At 39.9% G+C, this 18,241-nt stretch overlaps 1 long non-coding RNA gene across 1 annotated transcript in view; it reads right to left on the reverse strand.

Annotated features, from left to right (window-relative positions):
* Positions 1-1,008: 1,008 nt before the first annotated feature.
* Positions 1,009-18,241, reverse strand: part of LOC143788316 (uncharacterized) — a 335,194-nt gene continuing 317,961 nt past the window's right edge. The window contains exons 2-3 of the long non-coding RNA XR_013218602.1: positions 2,552-2,649; positions 1,009-1,671 (exon numbers count right to left, since the gene is read on the reverse strand). This is a non-coding gene — a long non-coding RNA (uncharacterized LOC143788316). The remainder of the gene's footprint in view (positions 1,672-2,551; positions 2,650-18,241) is intronic.

The following is an 18,241-nucleotide window of genomic DNA, read 5'->3' on the forward strand; positions in this document are numbered from 1 at the left end:
GTGTGATTTTCATATTGCCCACACCTGTTACTTGCCACAGGGGAGTTTGATCAAGCATTTATGTATTATGCTTTGCTAATATAGCAGTATTAGATTCCACAGCGCTTTACAGACATTATCATCGCTGTCTCCATTGGGGCTCACAATCTACATTCCCTATCAGTATGTCTTTGGAATGTGAGAGGAAACCGGAGAACCCGGAGGAAACTCACACAAACATGGAGAGAACATACAATCTCCTTACAGGTGTCGTCCTTGGTGGGATTTGAACCCAGCGCTGCAAATCTGCAGTGCTAACCACTAATCCAGCATACTGTGCTAGCCACTGAGCCACCGTGCTGCTGAGCATCACAAGCTTGAAACAAAATGTTGACCACAATGTTTACCCAGAATTTTGGAAAGGTGCCAACAATTTTGTTTGACCCATTTTGGGGTAATGTGTGAAATTATGTCCAATTTGCGTTTTTAAAACTTGGGCAATGGAAATCATTTTCTAGGAGATATACTTCATTTCCTGGAACAATTTCAAGGGTGACAAGTGACAACATTTTTGGCCATGATTGAATATATATATATAGTGTCTGATCCGTGAGGGTCACCACTAGCGTGACCTCCATGATCAGATGAATGTGCGCTGACACTTTATTTAGTCCTTGGGACTGACAGCGAGCGGAGAACTTTGCTCTTCCATCTTTGTTAGTCCATGGAATTTGAATACTTTGACGTTGCACATGATGAACCATAACTTCACTCATAGAGGGAACATGGAATCCATGTTCTTGAGATTAGTGGAAATCCCAATGGCTGGATTCCCATTGATCTGACCGGGGGAAGACAACCTGGGGCCTAAGAGGTACGGGGACCCATTGCCACCTCCACAGCAGAGGCAATTATACATTATGAGGACTAGTGGACTGCAAAGGACCCTTATATTGCCCTTATACAGGGGTCTCTTCTGCCTGTGTCCACCCCTGGATACAACCTAATATTTGTATCAATAATGACTAGTGAGTGTTGATTTTTGGAAAACCCCTTTTAATAATGAATAATATGAAGCAATTAAGAAATAAGTAAACAGAAACTACAATTAAAGGTAAAAAAAAAAAAACATGGATAAATAAAATAGACACGAAGGCAAAAATATATAATAAAGTAATAATAAACATAAAGAATAAACAAAAAGTGCCGATAAAAAGACCTAAGAAAGAACTCGTAAAATGCACTGAATAAATATATTTTCTACACTTAGTGGGAGTTTGTAAAGAGTGCGGATGACATTTCTCATTTATTGCACAGACCTTTCTGCAGAACACGCCTGTCCTTTTACACGATCTCCCCAAACGCTGCGGCTGGCAGGTCTGTATAATAACGGGATACATTGATAATGGCAGATGTTCCGATTTCACACCTGTAGCTACAATTGGGAACAGTAAATGGACCCTTTCTTCATTGTTTCCTGGACAGGGGGTGAAGGGCGGTGTCAGGCTCCGATCTGCTGAGGGATTGTCTTTGTGTCTACGTGTGATTGACACGATCCATTGTTGGCCGGTGAGGCGGCTTCAGATGGAACGTAAGTGACGCCTCTCTCCTTACTGACCTTCCATCGTTCCCACTCACTATATGTAACATTTATGGATGATCGAATATTGAAGGATGAATTTTTGCCAAATTCTGTCAAGGAAATATTAAGGTAAAAGGACAGAATCAGCGCAGGATCGCACAGAAAAGCCGACACTTATTTACATATCACATGCAAGCGACTCTGAAAGCTTCTCTGCAATCTCCATCTGAAAAGCAGATACGGTTGTGATCTTTTCATGGAGAAGCACAATAGTGCGAGATGTCCAGGAAACTTAATGTTATGTGACTCAAAGAAGATGTATCCGGAAAACCAGAAAAGCCCCGTGTAGGACTGAGCCGTCTGCTGCATTTTTATTCCTCCTTTCTAGAACTTCCATAATAAAATTTGGTAAAATCTTTCATATAAAATGCCCGTAGGGATTGACGCTGGATGTATCTCAGAGTCTTTCCCCCTAAAGTTACACCCATGGTCTAATCGCAACAATTCTGCAAACTGAAAACAACACTCAGGGAACCACGGAGGAATATAAAAGGGGGTGAGAACTTTGTACAGAACCCTAAGATGGATTCATCCAAAATTCAGGATTTATTTCGGGATTCTGCATCCCAGCATCTGTGACCCCTCATGATGTTGCGTCGTGGCTTTTTGAGGTCTACTGAGCGTGGATGGGCCAAAGATGATGGGACATGGTGGGACAAGACGTCTGAACATTGGACAGGAATGCAGACCGCTTGGGAGAAAGACAAGTGGGGGATTGATTTTTTTAACCTACGCTTATCATGCTCTATATTGAAATAAATAGTATAGATGCACGCTAGAAGTCCTTTGTATATGGGCAAGCCAAGTCTCATTTCAGCAGGTTCGCACATCAGGGTTCTTGCTTCATGTAGATGTTTCCCTTGGACCTTCTAGAAAACCCCCTGAACGGATGCAGTTCACATAACCAGCACTAGGTGGACACATACTTACATATAGCATAGACATCTCCCAGCAGAGTATCGCAGACTCGTGGTTTCTTTTTCAAGCTGCTGCTCATCTCTCAACGTCCTTTTGGAAAAATGTTGAGTCTAGAAGAAAGGAAGGACACATATGTAATCTCAATACGGTCATCCTTCCGGGACAGGCGAATACTCTCCTGCAGAGACGTAAAGACGGGGCCTTAGGATAAAATCGGGTGTCTCATTGTTCTTTCTTGTTGAAAATCTTATCTTTCGTAAAGATAAAGGGCGTGAACACTTCTGCACATTTTTTATATATTGCTCTAGTGTACCTAAACTAAAAAGAAAATAAATTTGCAGATAGATTTGGTAAAAAATCTTGTACTTTTTCCTATGCACAGCTGCCATGCAGACTTATGCATCTCCGTGGATACAGCCCACAGAAACCTATTTAATCTGATCCCGAAACCACACGTTTCCCTCTAAAATCTTACCGCACTTTCCAGCTTTTCAGACCCCATAGCAGCTTTGGCCGATATCCACACTCTGAAGTTTTATTGTAGAAAAGAAACAAGTAAACTTTGATTTTCAAGATTTATCCTTAGAGCAGATTACTCTGAAGTCTTTCTCTATGTGTGACTTGGTGCTCACCATCTGTCCAAGTCCTGAAACATTTTTTATATTATTAATATTTATTAAATATGATCTGTTAAAATGAAGAAAAAAACTTCTATAATCACATAGGTAATTAGGAAAAGCTGAGAGAAGCAGAAGAGAAGCTCGTAAGTATGAAAGTCGCATATGAGCGAGGTGTCCATGTGACGACTGCTGGAATCTGCAGAGCTGAATCCTGACAGTGAGGATATGACACGCTGCTGGGATTGGCTGCAGGGCTTCATGTTATAAATAAAGGCCTCCTCCAGATTTGAGATGAAAGTCTATGTGACTGCAGGCTTCAGAATTCTCAGTGCATGCACTGCACACTTATAGGATTCTCCCTTACTAGTGATGAGCGAGTGTACTCGTTGCTCGGGTTTTCCAGAGCACGCTCGGGTGGTCTCCGAGTATTTGTTAGTGCTCGGAGATTTCGTTTTCATCACCGCAGCTGAATGATTTACAGCTACTAGCCAGCCTGAGTACATGTGGGGGTTGCCTGGTTGCTAGGGAATCCCCACATGTAATTAAGCTGGCTAACAAATGTAAATCATTCAGCTGATGCGATGAAAACTAAATCTCCGAGCACTAAAAAATACTCGGAGGACACCCGAGCGTGCTCAGGAAAACCCGAGCAATGAGTATATTCGCTCATCACTATCCCTTACCAGTGGCAAGAGTGGACTGTTATGTGAGCAATTTGTAAACTTCTGGCCACCTTCCGACTAGACGTGTCCGCCCTCATTTTCTACACACGTCTAGTCTGCATGGTTTCGGTTTCATGACCTCCCACTCTTACTGCTGCTACTAGAGAATCCTAACAGTGTGCAGTGAGCACTGTGAGAATTCAGAAGTCTGCAGTCACATAGAATGACTGCAGACTCACTATAAACTTGGACAACCCCTTTAGTGCTCCTAACATAAATAAAAACATAGTAACCCTTAACTTGCACATCACTTTATTAACATAGCCATGTATCTCGTAATTTTACAAGATATGCATTTTACATGTGTACAAGATCAGAACCAATAACAGCAAAATAATCCATCACCAAAACCACCAACAGTACAGAAATACATCACCATAATAACTAGCAGTACAGAAATAGATTGCTATAACCCTCATCAGTACATGAATCCATCACCAGAACCACCAGCAGTACAGAAATACATCACCATAATAACTAGCAGTACAGAAATAGATTACTATAACCCTCATCAGTACATGAATCCATCACCAGAACCACCAGCAGTACAGAAATACAGCATTGCAACCCTCACCAGTAGAGAAATACATCACCAGAACAGCCATCAGTATAAAAATATATCACCATAACTGGAAGAACAGAAATAAAACACTAGAAACCCCATCAGTACATGAATCCATAACCAGAACAACTAGCAGAACAGAAATACATTAATTTAACCCCCATCAGTACAGAAATTACAACCCTCATCTGTATAGAATTTCATCATCAGAACCATCAGTAGTACAGAAATTCATCATCATAACCACCAGCAAAACAGATATTCATCCATATAGCCTCCATCAGCACAGAAACACAGCACAAATTCTCATCAGTACAGGAATACATGACAAGAACCGCCATCAATACAAGAATACATCAGTAGGACCACCATCAGTACATGAATTCAGCAACAGAACCACCATCAGTATTTGGTAAATCAATTGTAATATCAGGTCAGACGCATATACATTTGTATCGCCTCAACCTATAACTTCCACTATGTCCTTAACAATGGTAAGGAGATACTGGGAGTTGTTGCTATCTGCCATCATCAGACTGCAGACAGGAACCACAGTACTGAGGAGCATTAGTCAGTATCACAACTTTTGTTTTACATCCAGGAACCTTATAGATGAAGTTGTCCCTGATTGGAGTCTTTCTCTTTCTTTTCTTTTATGTTGTTCAGACGCCATGATGACTTCTCACACCCATAGCTTGTCTGTACAGACTTCTATCTTTTCCGGTCTTGTGCAAAACATCTTGACACAGAGGCCTTAAAAATAGCAGGATCATTATAATGATCCTGAGTAAAAATATCTGCCCTTCCCTGAGCCACTGAATAAATAATTGCCCCTCACTATATTCCCTGCACAAAATATGACCCACATACTGTCCCTCTTATGGTACATGCCCTCAAAATGGCCCACTACTTTCCATACTAGACCCCTTCTTCACACTATCCTCTCACACTATGTCCCCCCACCTCATACAGTCTCCTCTATAATACCCCTTGCTCCCCATTCTGTGTCTGTATAGATTCATACCATTACTCGTCATATTGTGTCCACATACATTATCCCTTCACTCTTCCTACTGTGTCCGCATGCACCCCCCACTCACCATACTGTGTCTGAACCCAGCAACCTTCGCTCCCCATCCTGTGTCTGCATACACTTCCCCCTCCAACTGTATCCGCATGCATCCCCTCGCTCCCCACACTGTGTCTGCATCCATCCTACCCATTCTGTGTCCACATACATTCCTCCTTCACTTCTCATTATGTATCAGCACTCATCATTCCACTCACCATAGTGTCTGCATTCATCATCCCTCATACTATTTCCTCATACATGCCCTCTCATCTCCCCTCTTGCTCCTCATAATGTGTCCTCAAATTTCTCATGCTCTGTATAATGCAGCCCCTATGTACAAGAATATAAGTACTATAATACAACTATACTACTATAACACTGCACCTATGTACAAGAATATAACTAATATAATAATATTATAAAATAATAGAATATAATACTGTTCATATGTACAAGAATATAACTACTATAATACTGCTCCTATATACAAGAATATAAGTACTATAATACTGCTCCTATGTACAAGAATATAACTACTATAATACTGCCCCCTATGTACAAGAATATAACTACTATAATACTGCCCCTATGTACAAGAATATAACTACTATAATACTGATCCTATGTACAAGAATATAACTACTATAATACTGCCCCTATGTACAAGAATATAACTACTATAATACTGCTCCCTATGTACAAGAATATAACTACTATAATACTGCCCCCTATGTTCAAGAATATAACTACTATAATACTGCCCCCTATGTTCAAGAATATAACTACTATAATACTGCCCCTATGTACAAGAATATAACTACTATAATACTGATCCTATGTACAAGAATATAACTACTATAATACTGCCCCTATGTACAAGAATGTAACTACTATAATACTGCTCCTATGTACAGAATATAACTACTATAATACTGCCCCCTATGTACAAGAATATAACTACTATAATACTGCTCCTATGTACAAGAATATAACTACTATAATACTGCCCCTATGTACAAGAATATAACAACTATAATACTGCTCCTATGTACAAGAATATAACTACAATAATACTGCCCCTTTGTACAAGAATATAACAACTATAATACTGCTCCTATGTACAAGAATATAACTACCATAATACTGCCCCTATGTACAAGAATATAACTACTATAATACTGCCCCTATGTACAAGAATATAACCACTATAATACTGCTCCTATGTACAAGAATATAACTACTATAATACTGCTCCTATATACAAGAATATAAGTACTATAATACTGCTCCTATGTACAAGAATATAACTACTATAATACTGCCCCCTATGTTCAAGAATATAACTACTATAATACTGCCCCTATGTACAAGAATATAACTACTATAATACTGATCCTATGTACAAGAATATAACTACTATAATACTGCCCCTATGTACAAGAATGTAACTACTATAATACTGCTCCTATGTACAGAATATAACTACTATAATACTGCCCCCTATGTACAAGAATATAACTACTATAATACTGCTCCTATGTACAAGAATATAACTACTATAATACTGCCCCTATGTACAAGAATATAACAACTATAATACTGCTCCTATGTACAAGAATATAACTACAATAATACTGCCCCTTTGTACAAGAATATAACAACTATAATACTGCTCCTATGTACAAGAATATAACTACCATAATACTGCCCCTATGTACAAGAATATAACTACTATAATACTGCCCCTATGTACAAGAATATAACCACTATAATACTGCTCCTATGTACAAGAATATAACTACTATAATACTGCCTCCTATGTACAAGAATATAACTACTATAATACTGCTCCTATGTACTAGAATATAACTACTATAATACTGCCCCTATGCTCAAGAATAAAACTACTATAATACTGCCTCCTATGTACAAGAATATAACTACTATAATACTGCCCCTAAGTACAAGAATATAACTACTATAATACTGCTCCTATGTACAAGAATATAACTACTATAATACTGCCCCTATGTACAAGAATATAGCTACTATAATACTGCTCTTATGTGCAAGAATATAACTACTATAATACTGCTCTTATGTACAAGAATATAACTACTATAATACTGCCCCTATGCTCAAGAATAAAACTACTATAATACTGCCTCCTATGTACAAGAATATAACTACTATAATACTGCCCCTAAGTACAAGAATATAACTACTATAATACTGCTCCTATGTACAAGAATATAACTACTATAATACTGCCCCCTATGTACAAGAATATAGCTACTATAATACTGCTCTTATGTGCAAGAATATAACTACTATAATACTGCTCTTATGTATAAGAATATAACTACTATAATACTGCTCCTATGTACAAGAATATAACTACTATAATACTGCTCCTATGTACAAGAATATAACTACTATAATACTGCCCCTATGTACAAGAATATTACTATAACTACTATAATACTGCTCCTATGTACAAGAATATAACTACTATAATACTGCTCCTGTGTACAAGAATATAACTACTATAATACTGCCCCTATGTACAAGAATATAACTACTATAATATTGCCCCTATGTACAAGAATATAACTACTATAATATTGCTCACTATGTAGAGGAATGGAAATACTATAATGCTGCTCCTATGTACAAGAATATAACTACTATAATACTGCCCCTATGTACAAGAATATAACTACTATAATATTGCCCCTATGTACAAGAATATAACTACTATAATACTGCTCCTATGTACAAGAATATAACTACTATAATACTGCTCCTATGTACAAGAATATAACTACTATAATACTGCTCCTATGTACAAGAATATAACTACTATAATACTGCTCCTATGTACAAGAATATAACTACTATAATACTGCTCCTATGTACAAGAATATAACTACTATAATACTGTCCCCTATGTACAAGAATATAACTACTATAATACCGCCCCTAGGTACAAGAATATAACTACTATAATACTGCCCCCTATGTACAAGAATATAACTACTATAATACTGCTCCTATGTACAAGAATATAACTACTATAATACTTCCCCCTATGTACAAGAATATAACTACTATACTACTGCTCCTATGTACAAGAATATAACTACTATAATACTGCCTCTATGTACAAGAATATAACTACTATAATACTGCTCCTATGTACAAAAATATAACTACTATAATACTGCCCCTATGTACAGGAATATAACTACTATAATACTGCTCCTATGTACAAGAATATAACTACTATAATACTGCTCCTATGTACAAGAATATAACTACTATAATACTGTCCCCTATGTACAAGAATATAACTACTATAATACTGCCCCCTATGTACAAGAATATAACTACTATAATACTGCTCCTATGTACAAGAATATAACTACTATAATACTGCTCCCTATGTATAAGAATATAACTACTATAATACTGCCCCTATGTACAAGAATATAACTACTATAATACTGCTCCCTATGTATAAGAATATAACTACTATAATACTGCTCCTATGTACAAGAATATAACTACTATAATACTGCTCCTATGTACAAGAATATAACTACTATAATACTGCCCCTATGTACAAGAATATAACTACTATAATACTGCCCCTATGTACAAGAATATAACTACTATAATACTGCTCCTATGTAGAAGAATATAACTACTATAATACTGTCCCCTATGTACAAGAATATAACTACTATAATACTGCCCCTATGTACAAGAATATAACTACTATAATACTGCCCCTATGTACAAGAATATAACTACTATAATACTGCCCCTATGTACAATAATATAAATACTATAATCCTGCCCCTATGTACAAGAATATAACTACTATAATACTGTCCCTATGTACAAGAATATAACTACTATAATACTGCCCCTATGTACAAGAATATAACTACTGTAATACTGCCCCTATGTACAACAATATAACTACTATAATACTGCCCCCTATGTACAAGAATATAACTACTATAATACTGCCCCTATGTACAAGAATATAACTACTATAATACTGCCCCCTATGTACAAGAATATAACTACTATACTACTGCCCCTATGTACAAGAATATAACTACTATAATACTGCTCCTATGTACAAGAATATAACTACTATAATACTGCTCCTATGTAGAAGAATATAACTACAATAATACTGCCCCTATGTACAAGAATATAACTACTATAATACTGCCCCTATGTACAAGAATATAACTACTATAATACTGCCCCCTATGTACAAGAATATAACTACTATAATACTGCTCCTATGTACAAGAATATAACTACTATAATACTGCTCCTATGTACAAGAATATAACTACTATAATACTGCTCCCTATGTATAAGAATATAACTACTATAATACTGCCCCTATGTACAAGAATATAACTACTATAATACTGCTCCCTATGTATAAGAATATAACTACTATAATACTGCTCCTATGTACAAGAATATAACTACTATAATACTGCCCCTATGTACAAGAATATAACTACTATAATACTGCTCCCTATGTATAAGAATATAACTACTATAATACTGCTCCTATGTATAAGAATATAACTACTATAATACTGCTTCTATGTACAAGAATATAACTACTATAATACTGCCCCTATGTACAAGAATATAACTACTATAATACTGCCCCTATGTACAAGAATATAACTACTATAATACTGCCCCTATGTATAAGAATATAACTACTATAATACTGCCCCTATGTACAAGAATATAACTACTATAATACTGCTCCCTATGTATAAGAATATAACTACTATAATACTGCTCCTATGTACAAGAATATAACTACTATAATACTGCCCCTATGTACAGAATATAACTACTATAATACTGCCCCTATGTATAAGAATATAACTACTATAATACTGCTCCTATGTACAAGAATATAACTACTATAATACTGCTCCCTATGTATAAGAATATAACTACTATAATACTGCTCCTATGTATAAGAATATAACTACTATAATACTGCTTCTATGTATAAGAATATAACTACTATAATACTGCTCCTATGTACAAGAATATAACTACTATAATACTGCTCCCTATGTATAAGAATATAACTACTATAATACTGCTCCTATGTATAAGAATATAACTACTATAATACTGCTCCTATGTACAAGAATATAACTACTATAATACTGCTCCCTATGTATAAGAATATAACTACTATAATACTGCCCCTATGTATAAGAATATAACTACTATAATACTGCTCCTATGTACAAGAATATAACTACTATAATACTGCTCCCTATGTATAAGAATATAACTACTATAATACTGCTCCTATGTATAAGAATATAACTACTATAATACTGCCCCTATGTACAGGAATATAACTACTATAATACTGCTCCTATGTACAAGGATATACTGTATCTGCAATCTATGTACAGGACATTACAGATTCATTATGATATGATCTTCGCACATGAATACAGAACATGGCAGCACACTGTGCAGAACATTATTAGCTCATTGCAATAAGCCATGGTAGAAAACTGCCGACTGAGCAATACAATGGTTAGTTATTATCATACAGACAATGGCCGCAGTTACTCCGATCAATACATGTATCCAAATGTCGAGTAATAAGAATATTCTGCTGCTGAATAATTCATTCCAGCCGTCCTCTGTAGACATAACACATCATGACTGATACACTGATGGCCATTACTTCATCAGGTTACAATGTTGCACTGAGCTCAGTTACTTCTGACTGCATGAAAACAGATAGTAATAGCTCCACTAAGATGTATCTATGACCGAGGCCGCCTCCTGAACAGTCGTCATGTCCTAATGGGTTCCTCATTGCTATCTTTATGTTTTGCTTTTTGTCCATAGGAGTTGTCAACATGAAGTCGTCAGGAGATGCTGGGAGTTGTAGTTACACTGCCTTAGAACATACATAGTAGTGCCGGGGGCCTGTCATCGCTCCTGAGTTGTTTGTTTCCGTAAATAATTGTACTTTATCTTTTCATCTTTTCTTCTACCTCTATGATGTTTTCGTTATTCTCCCTCGAAGTTTGAATACATTGACCCTTGGGTGATACATTTCTTCTTCTCCTAGGGTTTTGTTGTTACAGCCTCTGTCCGCACAAGTTAGGCACCATGAGAGTGTGTAAGAACACGTCACCAATTTATAACTGTTTATTTATTAATTTCCAGGAGTAATAACAGAGGAATGGAACAACATACATTTCTTAGACAAAGATGATCTATACCAGTAACAATGCCAGTATTTCCTGGTATCAGAAAAGGTTGCCGGTCCTCGTTATTTGCTGTTATGCAAAGGGAGGATCTAATAATAACAATGTCTGATTCTTGGCCGTCTGGTGGATGCTCATCGTCCCTGAAATGGGGTCTCCAGACCCTTGTTGCTCTCCCCAGTTTGATTGCACTATATTAATCTGGACACTTATCTAGAATATTACATGTGTCGGAATGTTTCTTTTCTCGCTGAGATCGTCATCTGCAGCAGAAGTCCCTTGTGCACTGGATTCACGGCAGTGATGGGGTTAAGCAGGATTAGACACTCGGCCCCTCCACATCGCAGCCTGGGCCCTTCAGACCCCTATATGACAGCTGATGATTACAAATATTTGCACAGCCCCATCTGACATATGAGGGATGACAGCTCCGTCCTAGACATGTGACAGCGTTTAGCTAATAATACTATAATGAGCTTGATTGTGGTCAGCTGTCAGGCGGAGAACAAATTCTGTCCGTATGACACCAAATTGTGCACAAATGTGCCATGCCCGGCCGTAACACTCAGCATAGCTAGACATTGTTATTATGTAATCGAAAGGATCACATGATTGCGGATACAGTGCACCAGATGGCGAGGGGCGGACACAGGCGGAAGAGGCCGCTGTGCAAGAGCGAGATATGGGCCCTTCACAATGCACAAGTCCTGCTCTGGAGCTGGAAGTGGCCCCCTTACCACCAATGATATGTCCACCCCTGTGATGGCGGCACATGTAGGGCATACTAAGGGGGATGGAGCTGCAGAAACGTGCCGCTGTACAGTGTGGAAATGTATACGGGTCCCACCACAAAATCTGTACTCCCAGAACGGCACGGACCACGGTGACTTCTCGTCATAACCTTATGATTTATAGAAGAGAACTTTAGTCAGATGAGGATTATTAGACTTTAGAGCAGGAATCTCTCCTGTGTGCTGTGTATAGGAGCCATTGCAGCTGCTAGTCTTCCCCCACCAGCTCAGAGACAACTGAAAATGAGAATTAGAGCCTGCAGACTGAAAACTGGTGAAAAAAAGCAAGAGATAAGTCATATAATGTCCAGATACAGTGATATTTCTTAATAAACATTAGAATATACCATTGGTTAGTACAATATGTTAGCCCCTGTATAATACAGCACTCATTATAAGCCCCTCTCCGGCCAGTACTGTATGCCAGTATATAGATGCACTGTATATACGTATACAGCGAGGTCTGTGGAGGCCGCGTCCGGCCGCTGCTCTGGTATTGCCCGGTGCTGTATGTGCGCTGTGTATCTTACATTCCCTCCATCTTTTCTGGTCCCTGCTCCTTGTCATATTCTTGTGATTATCATCACCCGCACCGGTCAAGAGATACAGCTGTCAGGTAACACTCAACAGATGGCAATTGCCGGCCGATGCTTCATCCACGGTGACATCGGAGCTCAGGGCTGACTCTAATCCAATCATGTAACTGATTCTTAGAGCAGCATGTCCGACATGTAAAGAGCAGAGATTCTTCTTCTCATGGCGCTGTACAATCATCTGAGAAATGCTGCCGAGTGGACGAAGAAGAAAACATCCCAGGAAATAAAAGGCCTTGAGTTGCTGAGATATGTCGGCTAGTTTTGTACAACTGGCCCTTAGTTGTCTCTTTCTAGGATGACTGGGCGACGACCAATATGAGAACTAGTGGTGACCTGTGAGACTTTGTCACACAAGTGTCCCAAGCTTCTGAGTGACCAGGGGTGTAACTGTAGAGGATGGAGAGAAATCAGAAACACATAAAGCCAAAGGAGACCCAAAAACCTGTACACTACTGAAAAGACTCTGTATTATACACTGATCAGTCATAACATCAACGCAGCTTAATATTGATGGCTATACAGCAAAATGTGATGTTCTGCATAATCTGACCCCTTTACATCATAGCTGTGATTCTCTGCATGTCCTGACCCCTTTCTATCATAGCTGTGATGCTCTGCGTGACCTTATATTTTTCTATCATAGCTGGTCATAACACCTTTCTATCATGGCTGCGATGCTCTGCGTGCCCTTACACCTTTCTATCATAGCTGCGATGCTCTGTGTGTCCCTTTCCTTTCTATCATAGCTGCGATGCTCTGCGTGTCCTGACCCCTTTCTATCATAGCTGTGATGCTCTGTGTGTCCTGACACCGACTATCATAGCTGTGATGCTCTACGTGTCCCGACACCTTTCTGTCATAGCTGTGATGCTCTGTGTCCAGACACCTTTCTGTCATAGCTGTGATGCTCTGTGTCCTGACACCTTTCTGTCATAGCTGTGATGCTCTGCGTGTCCCGACACCTTTCTGTCATAGCTGTGATGCTGTCCCGACACCTGTCATAGCTGCTATGCTGTCCTGACACCTTTGTCATAGCTGTGATGCTCTGCGTGTCCTGACACCATCTATCATAGCTGTGATGCTCTGTGTGTCCTGACACCGACTATCATAGCTGTGATGCTCTACGTGTCCCGACACCTTTCTGTCATAGCTGTGATGCTCTGTGTCCTGACACCTTTCTGTCATAGCTGTGATGCTCTGCGTGTCCCGACACCTTTCTGTCATAGCTGTGATGCTGTCCCGACACCTGTCATAGCTGCTATGCTGTCCTGACACCTTTGTCATAGCTGTGATGCTCTGCGTGTCCTGACACCATCTATCATAGCTGTGATGCTCTGTGTGTCCTGACACCGACTATCATAGCTGTGATGCTCTACGTGTCCCGACACCTTTCTGTCATAGCTGTGATGCTCTGTGTCCCGACACCTTTCTGTCATAGCTGTCATGCTGTGTCCTGACACCTTTCTATCATAGCTGTGATGCTCTGCGTGTCCCGACACCTTTCTGTCATAGCTGTGATGCTGTCCCGACACCTGTCATAGCTGCTATGCTGTCCTGACACCTTTGTCATAGCTGTGATGCTCTGCGTGTCCTGACACCATCTATCATAGCTGTGATGTGCTGCCTGCCCTGACTCCTTTCTACCATAGCTGTGATCCTACGTGTCCTGACTCCTTTCTATCATAGCTGTGATGCTCTGTGTGTGCCTTTCCTTTCTATCATAGCTGCGATGCTCTGTGTTTCCCTTTCCTTTCTATCATAGCTGTGATGCTCTGTGTGTCCCTTTCCTTTCTATCATAGCTGTGATGCTCTGTGCGTCCTGACTCCTTTCTATCATATTCATTACCAAAAAAGGTCCAATAGTGGAGTAGCCACCTCCAATCAATATAATAAACACCTATCTACCAGGTATATTACTGGTGAAACATAGAGGCTTGGGCAGATATAAATAAAATATATATTTTTATTATTAATTACATAAAATCATACATAGAAAACAAGACAAGGAAGTTTCATAAAAATATAACTGATGATAATGATGCAAGAATTAAGAGACACTATGGGTATGACAACAAAAAAGGTTCAAAAGGTATGTAAATAGATATATGTCAAAGCCTCAAACCTAAAGGGCCCATTAAATAAAATGCATAGTGCAATAAATCATATTAGGGCAAAAGAAGGAATAACCTTACGTAATTAGAGTATGAACCTAAATGATGCTGCTATATATATACGACCTGCTGTGTATATCTTAGTATGGTGTATACATAAAGTGCATTTTGCTGTGCAAAAATAAATACCACCAGTAAACTAACAGCAGCTCACATAGGGAAAGGACATCATATACTATTGTGAATGACAAAGTAGGAATATACCGCAGCGTATGTATTCTGTTACTTACATCAATGAGACCATCAGTGACCCCGACAGCGCCATTTCGCCATACTGGCTTCCTCAAATGGGGGCGTGTACCCTTTTTTGGTGTCATACCCATAGTGTCTCTTAATTCTTGCATCATTGTTATCATTAGTTATATTTTTATGAAACTTCCTTGTCTTGTTTTCTATGTATGATTTGATGTAATTAATAATAAAATATATATATTTTATTTATATCTGCCCAAGCCTCTATGTTTCACCAGTAATATACCTGGTAGATAGGTGTTTATTACCTTTCTATCATAGCTGCGATGCTCTGCGTGTCCTGACACCTTTCTATCATAGCTGCGATGCCCTGCATGTCCTGACACCTTTCTATGATAGCTGTGATGCTCTGCATGTCCTGACTCCTTTCTATCATAGCTGCGATGCCCTGCATGTCCTGAAACCTTTCTATCATAGCTGTGATGCTCTGCGTGTCCTGACACCTTTCTATCATAGCTGCGATGCCCTGCATGTCCTGACACCTTTCTATCATAGCTGGGATGCTCTGCGGCCCTGACTCCTTTCTTTCATAGCTGCGATGCTCTGCGGTCCTGACTCCTTTCTTTCATAGCTGCGATGCTCTGCGGTCCTGACTCCTTTCTATCATAGCTGTGATGCTTTGTGTGTCCTGACCTTTTTCTATCATAGCTGTGATTCTCTGCATGTCCTGACTCCTTTCTATCATACCTGAGCTGTTCTGTGTGTCCTGACACCGTTCTATCATAGCTGTGATGCTCTGCGTGTCCTGACCCCTTTCTATCATAGCTGTGATGCTCTGTGGGTCCTGAGCCCTTTCTATCATATATAAGGTGAATATGTGTGCACTACTAATGATGGTGCTCAGGTAGGTTCCCACACAGTTAAAAGTTAGGGCCATCAGATGGATAGGCTTAAGCGGCGTGTGTTCCTGGCCGAGATGCGGCATTCACTGCCGTGAAGGTCCCGAATTTGGGACCGAAACGTTTGTTGGTACTACAAATAAATCTTTCACAAGCATTAAGTTGGGTGCCAGGTTCTTCAGTCTATCGTTCTATCATAGTCAGCAGGAGCTGTGCACTGGATCGGTATGACACTGACCTAAGATGTTGTATATACAATCACCATAGTTCAGGCAAATGTGAGACAATGAGCAGCTGCTTCTTTGTAACTAGGGGAATCTTACTGAGTCTTTTTAAAGTACAATCACTTTAAAGGATTATCTAGGATAAAAAAGGCTTTTTTTTGCCGCTTCCTGTTGATAGTCTGCAGAAAATTTTCCAGTATTCTAGTAAATAGTTTGTCTTATCAGTTAATACTTTGTTGCTCTTTGACAATTTCCAGGTCTTGGTGCATGACACGGCGATGGCACCTCCCATCCATTTGGGGTCTCTGTGCATCCACTTCGGCTGACAGAAAAGAAAAGCTAATGATTAGTTCAACAAAAGGTACTTCAGACAATTTAACCATTGTGCTCATACCCTTTATTCAGAGATTAAGAGCCAAAACTCTCCCTTATTTCCACTTTCATTTATTTACTACAGTGGTGCAGCACATCACTTCCAAAATGCATTCAGTTTGTAATCTGGCTCCTCATGGCCAGGTACTGATGCATCTGTCAGCACTTTCTCCTGTCAGCAACTTCTCCTATCAGCACCTCCTTCTGTCAGCACCTCCTCCTGTCAGCACCTCCTCCTGTCAGCACCTCCTCCTGTCAGCACCTCCTCCTGTCAGCACTTTCTCCTGTCAGCAACTTCTCCTATCAGCACCTCCTTCTGTCAGCACCTCCTCCTGTCAGCACCTCCTCCAGTCAGCACCTCCTCTTGTCAGCACCTCCTCCTGTCAGCACCTCCTTCTGTCAGCGCCTTCTCCTGTCAGCACCTCCTCTTGTCAGCACCTCCTTCTGTCAGCACCTCCTCCTGTCAGCACCTCCTCCTGTCAGCACCTCCTCTTGTCAGCACATCCTCCTGTCAGCACCTCCTCCTGTCAGCAGCTCCTTCTATCAGCAATTTCACCTATAAGCACCTTCTCCTGTCAGCACCTTCTCCTATCAGTACCTTCTCCTGTCAGCACCTCCTTCTGTCAGCACCTCCTCCTGTCAGCAGCTCCTCTTGGCAGCACCTTCTCCTGTCAGCACCTCCTCCTGTCAGCACCTTTTTCTGTCAGCACCTCCTCCTGTCATCACCTCCTCTTGTGTGAAACTCCTCCTATCAGCACCTCCTTCTGTCAGCACCTCCTGTCAGCACATCCTCCTGTCAGCACCTCCTCTTGTCAGCACCTCCTCCTGTCAGCACCTCCTTCTGTCAGCACCACCTCCTGTCAGCACCTCCTCTTGTCAGCACCTTCTCCTATCAGCATCTCCTCCTGTCAGCACCTCCTTCTGTCAGCACCTCCTCCTGTCAACACCTCCTCTTGTCAGTACCTTCTATCATCACCTCCTCCTGTCAGCACTTTCTTCTATCAGCACCTCCTCCTGTCAGCACTTTCTTCTATCAGCACCTCCTCCTGTCAACACCTCCTCTTGTCAGTACCTTCTATCAGCAGCTCCTCCTGTCAGCACCTCCTCTTGTCAGCACCTCCTCCTGTCAGCACCTCCTCCTGTCAGCACCTCCTTCTGTCAGCACCTCCTCTTATCAGC

Source organism: Ranitomeya variabilis, chromosome 8 (genome assembly GCF_051348905.1).
Source record: "Ranitomeya variabilis isolate aRanVar5 chromosome 8, aRanVar5.hap1, whole genome shotgun sequence".
Lineage (NCBI taxonomy): Eukaryota > Metazoa > Chordata > Amphibia > Anura > Dendrobatidae > Ranitomeya > Ranitomeya variabilis.